This window comes from Oncorhynchus masou, chromosome 27, assembly GCF_036934945.1.
Source record: "Oncorhynchus masou masou isolate Uvic2021 chromosome 27, UVic_Omas_1.1, whole genome shotgun sequence".
NCBI classification, from domain to species: Eukaryota; Metazoa; Chordata; class Actinopteri; order Salmoniformes; family Salmonidae; genus Oncorhynchus; species Oncorhynchus masou.
In genome coordinates, this window is record NC_088238.1 from 39,539,644 (window position 1) to 39,553,232 (window position 13,589).

At 41.1% G+C, this 13,589-nt stretch overlaps 1 protein-coding gene across 2 annotated transcripts in view; it reads left to right on the forward strand.

The window, feature by feature from the left end:
* The first annotated feature begins 2,379 nt into the window (after nt 1–2,379).
* nat16 (N-acetyltransferase 16) overlaps nt 2,380–13,589 on the forward strand; it is a 30,944-nt gene continuing 19,734 nt past the window's right edge. Inside the window, exon 1 of one of the 2 annotated variants that reach the window (XM_064940175.1) lies at nt 2,380–2,487. The gene's annotated coding sequence lies outside the window, so the exon portion shown is untranslated. The other variant, XM_064940176.1, reaches the window with a different exon arrangement.

Genomic DNA, 13,589 nt, shown 5'->3' on the forward strand with positions numbered 1-13,589 from the left:
CTAGCCTGCTTTTCAGTGGAGTGGGTGTGTGGTCTGGGTTTAAAGGGTCTCTTTACCAAGCTGAAAAGGACAAACATTCAACATTGGCCATGCTGCCAATCCAGCATGACCTCTGCCATGCTCAAAACAACTGGAAACCCGGAACTGGGAAATCTCAGACTTCAGTGAGTTCGAGACAACTGGGAACTCTGAGGGAAACGAGCTCCGACTGGGAAAATACGTTTTAAACTGTCATCCAACTTTGAATTGCAAGTCGGGAACTCAGGCCTCTTTCTAGAGCTCCGACCTGAAGATCACTGACATCACCATGATTCGACCTTGTTTTTCCCCCCGAGATCCCAGTTGTCTTGAAAGCACCATAAATCCAGAGAATGCCCGACTTTGATGACAAAGCTTGCAGACAAAATTTTCCCACACAGGACCGTCGTGACACCTTCCTGTTCAAGTGAGCAAAGCACCACAAGGTGAGTCGAAAAAATGCCTTGTATGCTGCTTCATAAGTCATGTCATATGCCAGGGCGATACGAATGCTGTAGCTAAGAAAGTAATACTAAGTGTATGTTGTGTGGTAAGCTGTTAGTAGCCCATGTGCCTCATCCTAATAATTTGGTCCCTTTTCCCCCTCATCATTTTGCCTACTGTTCTGACTTGGTGGTGCACATGTAGCCTATATAGCCTGTTTTAGAGAAATGTAATCACCGGATATTGTAAGAGCTTTCATTGCCTGCTTATATGCCCCCTTTATTAATCCTATAGTTCTGACTTGGCATACTGGGAGAATACTGTAAAAACGGCCCATGTTCTGAATTCTGTCGCTGTAAAAAGTGCTGAACAAATAGTTATATTGACTACGTCCGTCCCAGCTCGCTCATTAATGTCTTAATCGAAATTACGGATTGCCTCTTATCGACTTGTCGTCCCCTTATGTCATAGTTTGTATATCTCAATTGTCTGTAGAAACCACATTTGTTTAACCCTCCTGTTGTGTTTGTTTCATGTTAATGAATTCTGTGTTCCCGGTCCAAAATGACCACCCCATTATAACTGATTATAAATCCATAATAATACATATATTATCACCTAATGTTGTGTTAGATGTTTTTATCAACTTATATTCTTGTGAACATTAGAAGTTTTGAACTTCTATTTGCTATTTATGGCCTGTAGGCCTCATTGACCTGAGCTCACACAACTCGTTTTTGAGTTTAAAAAAAGCATAATGTATGGATTATTTTGACTATAACGAATACTCAGATGAAACATATTGTGCTACTGATCACAGACTACTTTGTGACAAAGTTTAACAAAGACTCTCTCCTCCTCACCAGTGTCATGATCAAAGATATGACCAAGAGCCTCACATATAGTATATCGTTTGTTTCATTGAGCTGCCACAGAATGAATTGTGAGCAATGTCTCAAAAAAGATTTATATACCAGATCTGCAAGAAAAGTTCTATATATTATTGAAACAATGTTGCGATTGTTTGTGAGAATGCCAACAGGTGTGGTTCCTGTGGGGGAAAGATTCTATTGGGGAAAGGTTCCCGTGGGGGGTGCCATGGAAGTCAAGAAGGGGAGTGAGGTGTGTGTGTGTGCTCAAACACAGATGCATGTGGGGGTCTGGGAGAGAAAGTGTGTCCATTTGATGAATGGGCATATGCCTGAAATCAATTTTCATTTCATTGTAGTCTCACCCATTCATTTCACATTTTTGACAGGGAACACCACAGGTGTACAAAAGTTAAATAAATAAAACACCCAAATGTAATGAAAATCATCAAAATGTATTTTGTGCTTTGCGATGCCCTGTGCGGACAAAGTCATGGAAGTTTAAGACAACCAGATTAAATTAACTACATTTTTCAGAGAGAAAACTTGTAAATTGGTCCAATTTGAACGGAACACGGCAAGTTTTTTTAAAAGGCAGTAAATGAGGCTGAATGAACTGTTTCACTGCCAGACAAGGCTCCGCTGATAGCCAGGTGTAGCAGTGGTAAGGTGCTGGGAACTGCTGTTGAGACTCTGCTGTTGGGACAGCTTGTGGACACTGTTTGTCACCGTTATAATGCCATTAATGTATTGTTTACTGTAGTGTTGCATTGTGGCTTTGCTGGCATGCATCTAAAAAAAAGTATTTTTATGTGAACTTGTTTCCCATGCCAATAAAGAGAGAGAGAGAGAGAGAGAGAGAGAGAGAGAGATATTGATGGGTGGCATGGTGGGGGATATTTTGGTGATGATGGTAGGCAGGGGTTAGGATAGCCTAGCCTACTACGAAGAGAGAGAGCCGAGCATGCAGGGTTTGTAGGAGGGGCCTAAACGGTAATCTCTTATATTGAGATCTCGAGCCGGTGGCTGGGAGAATTTGTATTTTATCCTGAATTTGAACAGTAGCTGCTGTTAACCATCCATCCACCTCTTGCACCTGGCAATACACCTGCCGTTACCGACAACACTTGCACGAGACCTCCGGGCTTCACTAACGGTAAGAGGGAATGAATACATTTCACCGGCAGTGGCAGACATTTGGAGCACATTGGTGAGCATAGTCAAGATGATCGATCACTCACGATAACGGTATCCATCCATGATCGATCATTATGATTTTGTGGTATTTGTTGTCATATTTGAAATCATATTTTATTTCTAGGCCAAATTATATTTTCATAGAAGGCTACGTGTGATCAGTTATTCTGCATTGCCTTTCTATCATGTCTCTGTAGCCTACCTAAACCTTTTCTCATATTCCCGATCCGATTATTCCACTATCCCCATCCTATTCTTATCGGCCATTTTGTGTGGCCAAATTTAAGGAATTTGCCCGAGAGATTTAGTTACAGCGGAGGAGATGGTAATGATAAAGCAATGAAACGATGTATAAGACTACCCCGAAACTAGTCCATAGGCTACAATGCAGTTTTTATAGTCTACTGTGGGCCTATAGCATTATGGGACGGTGTGTCTGTCTGTATGTACTATAGTATAGGCAATGCGGATGAATGATGCCGATAGCCGATCTAATCGAATATGGACATGATCAAAGATTCATCCAATCACCGTTGAGGATGCAATCCTGGCGCTGTCACCACCATCACCCTCAGCCGAATATAATAAATGAATATAGTCATACGAAACAATAAAGATAACAAACATGTTTCTCAGATATCACCTTTCGGCATCACTTTTGCGATATATTTATTTGTTAGGCTCTATCCAAAGATAAGCTATGCAGTTGCAGTCAGCATGGAATGCTGAAAGCCCTTGGAAAAGGAGTCGCATACATTTAGGCATAAAGGACAGATAGATGATGTGTGTGGGCGGGTGGAAGCGGGAGATTTAGAGGGCAGGAGATGGCAAGCTACGATGAATAATTCCTTTATTCACAACATAGGCTATGTTGCATAAATACGCATCTGCGGCTGCAATGCTATGGCACCAGTGAGGGAGCTGCTGAGCGGTGCGCGCGCCTCCGGTATGTGTACGTACAGCACGTGCTTGGATAGAGTCGTGACAGCTGGAATTCTTAGGTTCTCTATACGTTGGTGCACGTGTGGCGCAATTTAGGTTATAGGCTATTTCTCAGAATTTAGCTATAACAGCAATTCCTGTAATTCTAGGTATAGGATTAATTTAACATGTAAAGGAAATACATTATGTATAAGCACACATGCTATGCATGCATTCTAGGCTATGGTTATTTCCTAGCCTGGGACAGATCCACCGTAGATCAAAGCCTGATCTATTTCTCCACATTTAGCCTGGGTTGGGAAACTCGCTCACATTCGGCATGAGGAGCTGTGGGAGATGGAGTGAGACTTCTAACCAACCTGCTCTTCGAACCAACGTGCCCATACAGTGCGCGTGCCGTGCGCCAAGGAGCGCGTGTGCGTGCGCTCCCGTTTTTGCTCCTCTCTTCGGGAATGAAGAGGGAATGCATGCATACTTTGTGATCTGATTCCACTTGGCAGTTTGGAATCCGGGAATGAAAGAAGAGAGACATGACTGTGTCCTCATGATTAGATGTATCCAGAGACAGTTGATGAGGGAGAAAGATGGGAAATCACAACATTGAGTAGAACAGATTCAGGGCATGAAGGCCTGCAAACTGTCCAACCTTTTATAGATATACAGACAGTTCTCTCTTTCTCATCCTACTCTTTGATTTCTGGTCTGTCTGTCTCTCGCTCTCATCCCTCGGTCTCGCTCTCTCTCTTTCACTGTCTCTCTGTGTCTCACTCTTCTCACTCTAGATAGATTTGGGATGGAGTGAAGTGAGTGAGTGTCGCAGCATTTTCAAAGGACATGCCCGAAGGACTTGCTGTGCGTCCCACATGACACCCTGTTCCCTATGTGGTGCACTACTTTTGACTAGGCTCTGTAGGGTTCTGGTCAAAAGGAGGGAAATACATAAGGAAAAGGTTGCCATTTGGGGGGTTGAGCAGTTATATGTTTTATCATGAAGGGCTGTCGTGGAAATTCAGTACTGAGAGAAACTTGGTCATTTTTTTCAAACAATCCTCTTTATTTAATATCAATTAATTATTACAATAATGAGGGTGGTCGACCCTCCCACTCTTGAGTGTTGGACTGAGTAACCTAACCATTACACAAGTGCAGAGTCCTGTATATAGCTGACACTAAGAATGATTCATCGTGGTTGGTTCAACCACTTCATACAGGAGCATCATAAGTCACTCTGGGTTCATCCTGCCGTTATCCGCACGGGGAAGTGGTCTATCTTGGTTACACCGACCACATCTTGTATATGTAATGCAGTCTTTAACTCATCTGTCAGCTCAAGCCATCTCTAGTGACCATACGCCCAGATTAGCTGCAGGGAACTAGAGTGGAGACCATAAAAACACAGACACTACTAGGACAGTAATGTTTTACTGTTAGTTAAGTAAATAATTGTTACATATCCCACAAATGAGGTACGTATGCAATTTTCAGTGTGCGAATTACAGTGTGTGTGTGTGTGGGGGGGGGGTGGTCTCTTCCCTAAATGCAACAGCAGTCAAATTTTGGGGGGTCTCTAAATAATGCTAATTTAACCATTCTCCTTTTTGTTTGAAATGCAATTTGCCTGGGCATGAAAATGAAAGCTTATTCTAAATGAAACGAAGACCCCCACCTATCTGTCATGGTTTAAACAATGTATTGGCTGTTTGGTAGCTGGAATTATTTCGAAGTGGACAAATATGCACAGGTAGCCTGCATTTTGAAGTGGTTTGTTTGACAATCAGATGAAAACATAATGTCTGGTTGTGTTCATGCCACATTAAAAGGTCATTCTTTTTTGCCTTTAAATTTCATGTCTTTTACTATCAGGCCCATAAAAAATGACACACTTAGGAGGTACCATGAAAGGATAAGAGCCCCCCCACGCACCCCCTCCCCCTACCCCCCCACCCCACCCCTCTGCATCTGCTCTCCTTTTTATCCATTCACCCCTCATTCCTTCTACTGTATACACACACATGCACACACACGTGGCCATGGCACACACACACCCTATACGCTCTATACACACTCATTTGACCCCCGCCCCCCCTCCCCCATCACATTCATCAACCCCCCCCCCAACCCTCCACCCTCCCATCCCTCTTAACCCAAAAGCAATTCTGGTGAAGTTAATTTATTCAGACTCACTGAGGTGTCCTCTATACCCACACAGGACTGAGTACTGGCCATGCAGTTTATACTGGCTTAACAACACAACCACACACACGCGCGCACGCACACACGCGCGCGCACACGCGCACGCACACACACACACAAACATATATATTTTGGGGTGGCAGGTAGCCTAGTGGTTAGAGTGTTGGGCCAGTAACCGAAAGGCTGCTCGATCAAATCCCTGAGCTGATAAGGTAAATATCTGCCGTTCTGCCCCTGAACCCACTGTTCCCCGGTAGGCTGTCATTGTAAATAAGAATTTGTTCTTAACTGACTTGCCTAGTTAAATAAAATAAAAATAGTTGGTTGAAGTTCCTCATGTATTGCCTACACACTGATCTGAGATAATTCTGTGTTTTTCCACCCTAAGGTTAGGAGTGGGGGGGTTAGGAGTGGGGGAGGTAAAGCTGATCCTAGATCTGTGTGGATTGGCTAACTCTCTTACCGGAGTGAGTGACAAATAGAGTTATGGGAAGGTAAGAGTGTTGATGAGTTCAGTGCAACAGCGTCATCGTCAGCTATTCAGTCTTGTTAGTCTGTTGCTGCATTTGCTTGCTTGTGATGCCAATCTGGGTCTTGTTCATTAGGAACAAAACGGAAGAAAACAGACTGAAACAGGTAGGGACCTGTACTTTTCCAATAAGAGATGTTAATTTAATTTTCATTGTGTGTCCTAATGATCATGGTGATGCATGCCAGGGCATTTGTCATGTGTCACTCACATTAGTATAATGGACCTCAAGGGAACCAACTCATTCCTTCGTCATTCACAGCTGGATAAGAATAGCATGTTTGTTTCATAAGTGTTTTCTAAGACATTTTCTTAACATAGAGATACGAAAAAGGGTCATGTTTTGGTCGCAACTCTAATTTTTCTACTATCCCATCCCAGCACATTGCATCAAATGGATGCCCGTTTTTGTTTAGGTTTATCAATTCAAATGTTATTTGTCACATGTTAGTGTGTTAGTGTTTGTTTGGTCCAGCGCAGCTCCAATGTATGGCTATATTTCTGAAGCTCTAGTATGATGGATGTCTATGTTTCTGCAGCTCTAGAATTATGTGCGTCTACATTTCTGCAGTTCTAGTATGATGTACAGGTAACTGCCAAAATAAAGGAAACACTTGAGTAAATGAGGAATACAAGCTATGTTTAAAGTAGGTGCTTCACACAGGTGCGGTTCCTGAGTTAATTAAGCGATTAAAACATCCCATTAGCCATAGGGTCATGTAAGAAAATGCCCAGTTGCTCATTATTCTTCGTACCATGGCTAGAAGAAGAGATCTCAGTGACTTTGAAAGAGGGGTGTCAAAGGAACATAGAGGGTTTAAAAGGTGTGTGAGTGTGTGTGTGTGTCTCAGTCACCAGGTCTCAACCCAATTGAACACTTATGGGAGATTCTGGAGTGGCGCCTGAGAAAACCACCAAATTATAGAATTTCTCGTGGAAGAACGGTGTCGTATCCCTCCAAAAGAGTTCCAGACAAGGCGCATTGAAGCTGTTCTGACAGCTTGTGGTGGCTCAATTCCCTATTAAGACACTTTATGTTAGTGTTTCCTTTATTTTGGCAGTTACCTGTAGGTCCCTATTACTGCAGCTCTGCTAGTATGTTCTAATATATCTATATCAGTGGTTCCCAGCCTTTTCTGTTCCGGGGACGACCAAAAACCTTCAAAAGCTGTTGAGGACCACCATCCACAGAGACGCACAATCTTTTAAGCATGAAATATATTTGCGATCACATTTCGTCCATTTTAACAGTGAATGTAACAAATGAAAGGCCTAATATTATTATAAAAAATTTGTATTGTGAAAAATAATGTAAAATTGCTTACAATGCTATTAATACTCCCAAATATTATTATTATTATTATTTTAGACATAGAAAATATATGTAAAAGAATTTGCAGACCAGCTGCAGTACTCCCGCGGACCATGTGTAGAAAACCACTGTTTTCTACACATACTGTACTACTCTAGTATGCTCTAATACATATATATTTTCTGCAGGATGTAAATGTCTTTTTCTGCAGCTCTAGAATGATTTCCAATCCTAACCCAAGGATATTGTATGTAATTCTCCTTAAAAAAACGTATATAACCAGAGAGATTGGAAAAGGAAATTAGCCTTTTGAAATTATGCAATGTAAAACTTCCATATATCAGGATAGTAAGTTTGCGATTTTGACAAAAACTATAGCATGAGAGACAGATAGAGAGAGAAATAGAGAGAGACACAGAGAGAGAGAGAGAGCAGGACATTAGAGAATGATACATTTATATAAACAAGGAGTTGTTCTGTAAAATGATGGGCTGATGAAGATGGGAGTAAAAAGAGGGGGAGTGGCAGATTTATACAAACGAGAGGAAGTAAGGTACTCATGCTTGATGATGATGCCCTCAGACAACTGTTAAAACAGGCCACATATGGCATTTTGATTACATGTGAACGTCATGTTCCATAACGTGCGTGACGTCCTCTAACGCAAAAATCATCTAACTGATTAGAAGCTGCCCTTAGGCACATATCTAGGATCAGCTCAGGCAATCCCCAAATCCTAACCCCAACCATCATAGGGGCAATGTCAAAACCGACTTCAGATCAGCTGCTCTGGGAGGGAAATACTGTACAGGAGAAATACAGTGTATAAATACGTCATGGGATTTTACCACAGAGAGTTATGTAAACACACAAGCATAAGCACATGGACTAGATCCAGAGGGAGGGAGTCAGAGGAAAGAGACAAAGAGCAAGGGAGAGAGAGAGAGAGAGAGAGAGAGAGAGGATCTGCTGCCACGTGCGTTTGTTGTGTGCTTGTGCAAGCACGCTTGCGTGTATGTGTGTGTGTGTGTTCGTGACAAAGAACGATAGAAAGAGATAGAGGCTACTACCCTCACGTTGCACTGCCTATTGTGACGTATTTACAGACAAAAGCGAACTGAAACCAGGGGGTTATCCTTTTACAATCACCTTGAAACACTGCAGCAAAAGCCTTCTCTAGTGTAGCCTAATTCAGGAATCACGACGGATGTTCAGTACCTGCTTTGTGAAAATTAAACGTAATCTCCAGTTGTAGATTGTGTTGATGTGTTCTCCCTATTCAGATGAGAGGACGGAGAATTGTATCGTGCCGATGCAAAATGATCACGCACACACACACACACACACACACGTCTCGTGTGCTCGATGACGATGGGACGTATCGACGTGGCATTTTACCTCACACGGATCGGCAGACACTGCTCGCTGAATAAATCATCCAAGATTAGAAGGGATGTGTGTTTGCGTGTCTGTGAGTGTCTGTGTTTGTCTGTGTGTGTGTGTATCTCTGTGTGTGTGCGTGTGTGCGTGTGTGTGTGCGTGTGTGTGTGTGTGTGTGTGTGTGTGTGAAAGAGAGAGAGAGAGAAAGATAGAGAATCCTCAATCTTACCCCATAAGGTCTTCGAGATAGAGAACAAGGAAGGTCATAGGTGAGTATTTGATCCAGAAATAGATGATGTGAAGAGTGTTATGTGTAATAGGTTAATTAAAGGTGTGATCTGTAATTTCGTCGTCACCTAAAGGTGTGATCTGTCGTTTCTTTGTCCCTTGTGTGGCCCACGGGATAAAATTGACAAAATCAAATGGAAATCTCAAACTCCCCCCACACACACACACACACAGTCACACACACACACACACAGTCACACACACCACGCACCTGAGTAATAGGATAGGTCATTGTGTTGATATTGGACTTAAACTGCAATAGCGTGAAGTTCTGAGGTCACACTTATTGCGTACCTCTCTTTGTTTTGGCTCTCTAAAACTCGTAATAACTTGGCCTGCAGGCCTATCGCTCCAATCCTCTGTGTTTAGTAAAAGAGTCAGGACAGTAGCGCATGTGTGTGTGATGGTGTGTCTGACAGTGTGTGTATGTGTGTGTGTGTGTGTTTGTGCACATGTACAAGTATGTGCTTGTCTATGTGTGTGTTTGTGCACGTGTGTGTGTGTGTGTGTGTAGTCTAGAGTATCATCACCACAACACTGTGACAGCAGCACTGTATTGCCTAAATCCTCCTCTTCGCTGTCATCGTCTGTTGACATGTGATCCAGTTTAGTCAGTGTCACTGTTGTTTCAAATGGATAGGAAGAAAGACAATATCCGGGTAAATGGATTTGACTTTATTCTATGCTTTCTTATTATATTCTATTCTATCCTATTCCATCCTTTTCTATCCTATTCTATCCTATCATATTCCATCCTATTTTATCCTATCCTATTCTATCCTATCATATTCCATCCTATTTTATCCTATTCTATCCTATCATATTCCATCCTATTCTATCCTATCCTATTCTATTATATCATATTCCATCCTTTTCTATCCTATTCTATCCTATCATATTCCATCCTATTCTAGCCTATCCTATTCTATTCTATCCTATTCCATCCTTTTCTATCCTATTCTATTCTATCCTATCATATTCCATCCTATTCCATCCTATCCTATTCTATCATATTCTATCCTATCCTATTCTATTCTATCCTATTCTATTCCATTCCATTATATTGTTCTATTCCATCCTATTATATTACATGCTATTCTATCCTATCCCATCCTATTCTATTCTATTATATTCCATCCTATTCTATCCTATTCAATCCTATTCTATTCTATCCTATCCTATTCCTTCCTATTCTATTTCATCATATTTTATCCTATTCCATCCTATTCTATTATATCCTATTCTATCCTATCCTATCCTATTCCATCCTATCATATCCTATTATATTTCATACTATTCTATCCTATTCTATTTCATACTATACTATTCTACCCTATTCTATCCTATTATATTATATTCCATTCTATTGTCTTATTCCATCCTATTATATTCTATCCTATTCTATCCTATCCTATCCTATTCCATCCTATTCTATTATATTCTATTCCATCCTATTATATCCTATTCCATCCTATTCTACTTTATCCTATCCTATTCTATTTATTCATATTTTTCCCATTCCACCTATTATGTCCTATTCTAGTATATCCTATTCTATCCTATCCTATTCCATCCTAATCTATTCCATCCTATTCTATCCTATCCTATTCCATCATTTTCGATCCTAATCTATCCTATTTTATTCCATTCCATTCTATTGTCCTATTCCACCCTATTATATTCTATCATATTCTATCCTATCCTATTCCACCCTATTCTATTCTATTCCATCCTATTCTATCCTATTCCATCCTATTCCATCCTATTCTATTCTATCCTATTCCAACCTATTCTATTTCATCATATTTTATCCTATTCCATCCTCTTCTGTCCTATTATATTATATGATATTCTATCCTATCCTATTCCATCCTATTTATTTCCATCCTATTCTATCCTATCCTATTCCATCCTTTTCTATCCTATTCTATCCTATCCCATCCTATTCTATCATATTCTATTCCATTCCATTCTATTGTCCTATTCCGTCCTATTATATTCTATCCTATTCTATCCTATCCTATTCCCTCCTATTATATTCTATTCCACCCTATTCTATCCTATTCCATCCTATTCAATCATATTCTATCCTATCCTATTCCATCCTATTCTATTTCATCATATTTTATCCTATTCCATCCTATTATGTTCTATTCTATTATATCCTATTCTATCCTACCCTATTCCATCCTATTCCATCCTATTCTATCCTATTCTATTTCATACTATTCTATTCTACCCTATTCTATCCTATCCTATTCCATTATATTGTCCTATTCCATCCTATTATATTCTATCCTATTATATCTTATCCTATTCCATCCTATTCTATTCTATTCTATTCCATCCTATTCCATCCTTTTCCATCCTATTCAATCCTATTCGATCCTATCCTATTCCATCCTATTCTATTTCATCATATTTGATCCTATTCCATCCTATTCTGTCCTATTCTATTATCTCCTATTCTATTCTATCCTATCCTATCCTATTCCATCCTATTCTATCCTATTCTATTTCATACTACTCTATTCTACCCTATTCTATTCTATCCTATTCTATTCTATTCTATTCTATTCTATCCTATTCTATATTGTTGTGAAATTGTTAGATATTACTGTTAGATATTACTGCACTGTTAGAGCTAGAAACACAAGCATTTCACTATACCTGCAATAACATCTGCTAAACATGTGTATGTGACAAATACAATTTGATTTGTTTTGATTTTTGACACACTGTTTCTAAGAGATGGGAAGAAAGAAGAAATGGATTCCAATCTATTTCATTTATGCATATAGGCTTACTGTATACATCATGTGGTTTGAACATACACTATATATACAATAGTATATGGACACCCCTTCAAATAAGTAAATTTGATGATTTCAGCCACACCCGTTGCTGACAAGTGTATACAATTGAGCACATTGTCATGCAATCTCCATAGACAAACATTGGCAGTAGAATGGCCTTACGGAAGAGCTCAGTGACTTTAAACGTGGCACCGTTATAGGATGCCACCTTTCCAACAAGTCAGTTCATCAAATTTCTTCCCTGCTAGAGCTGCCCCGGTCAACTGTAAGTGCTGTTATTGTGAAGTGGAGCAACAACGGCTCAGCCACACAAGCTCACAGAACAGGACCGCCGAGTGCTGAAGCGTGTAAAAATCGTCTGATTTTGGTTGCAATACTCACCTCCCGAGTTCCAAACTGCCTCTGGAAGCAACAGCCTAAGATCACTATAAGCAATGCCAAGCGTCGGCTGGAGTGTTGTAAATTTCACCACCATTGGACTCTGGAGCAGTGGAAACACGTTCTCTGGAGTAATGAATCACGCTTCACCATCTTGGCAGTCCAATGTACATATCTGGGTTTGGCGGATGCCAGGAGAACGCTACTTGCCCGAATGCATAGTTCCAACTGTAAAGTTTGATGGAGGAGGAATAATGGTCTGGGGCTGTTTTTCATGGTTCGGGCTAGGCCTCTTAGTTCCAGTGAAGGGAAATCTTAACTCTACAACATACAATTACATTCTAGACGATTCTGTGCTTCCAACTTTGTGGCAACAGTTTGGGGAAGGCACTTTCCTGTTTCAGCATGACAATGCCCCCGTGCAAAAAGCAAGGTGCATACAGAAATGGCTTGTCGAGATCGGTGTGGAAGAACTTGACTGGCTTGTGCAGAGCCCTGACCTCAACCCCATCAAACACCTTTGGGATGAATTGGAACGCCGGCCTCAAGCCAGGCCTAATCGCCCAACATCAGTGCCCAACCTCATTAATGCTGTTGTGGCAGAACGGAAGCATGTCCCCAAAGCAATGTTCCAACATCTAGTGGAAAGCCTCCCCAGAAGAGTGGAGGCTGTTGTAGTAGCAAAGGGGTGACCAACTCCATATTAATGCCCATGGTTCTGGAATGAGACGTTCAACAAGCAGTTGTCCACATACTTTTGGTCATGTAGTGTGTCACTTGGTGCCTCTTTGTTCAGCATGTTTGCTTGCCTGCCAACCAAACGTCAGCAAGAACATCATGCAGAAACAACCTTCCTATCCTCTCTACTCCTCCTTACACCATGCACCTCTGATAGGCTTTTGTGTTTCTGTAATGGACAGGTGTCTGTTTACACTCGTAGAAAAAAGTGTTCCGAAAGTGTTCTTCGGCTGTCCCCATAGGAGAACCATTTTTGGTTCCAGGTTTGGTTCGGGTTCCATGTAGAACCCTCTGTGGAAAGGGTTCTATATTGAACCCAAAAGGGTTCTACCTAAAACCAAAAGGGTTCTAACCTGGAACCAAAAAGTGTTCTCCCATGGGGACAGCCAGAAGAACCCTCTTAGGTTCTAGATAGTACATTAGGTTGTAGAGAAACGAGTGAAGCGTTAACGCGGGTCGTAGACAGTGGTGTGTGCGCGCGCGTG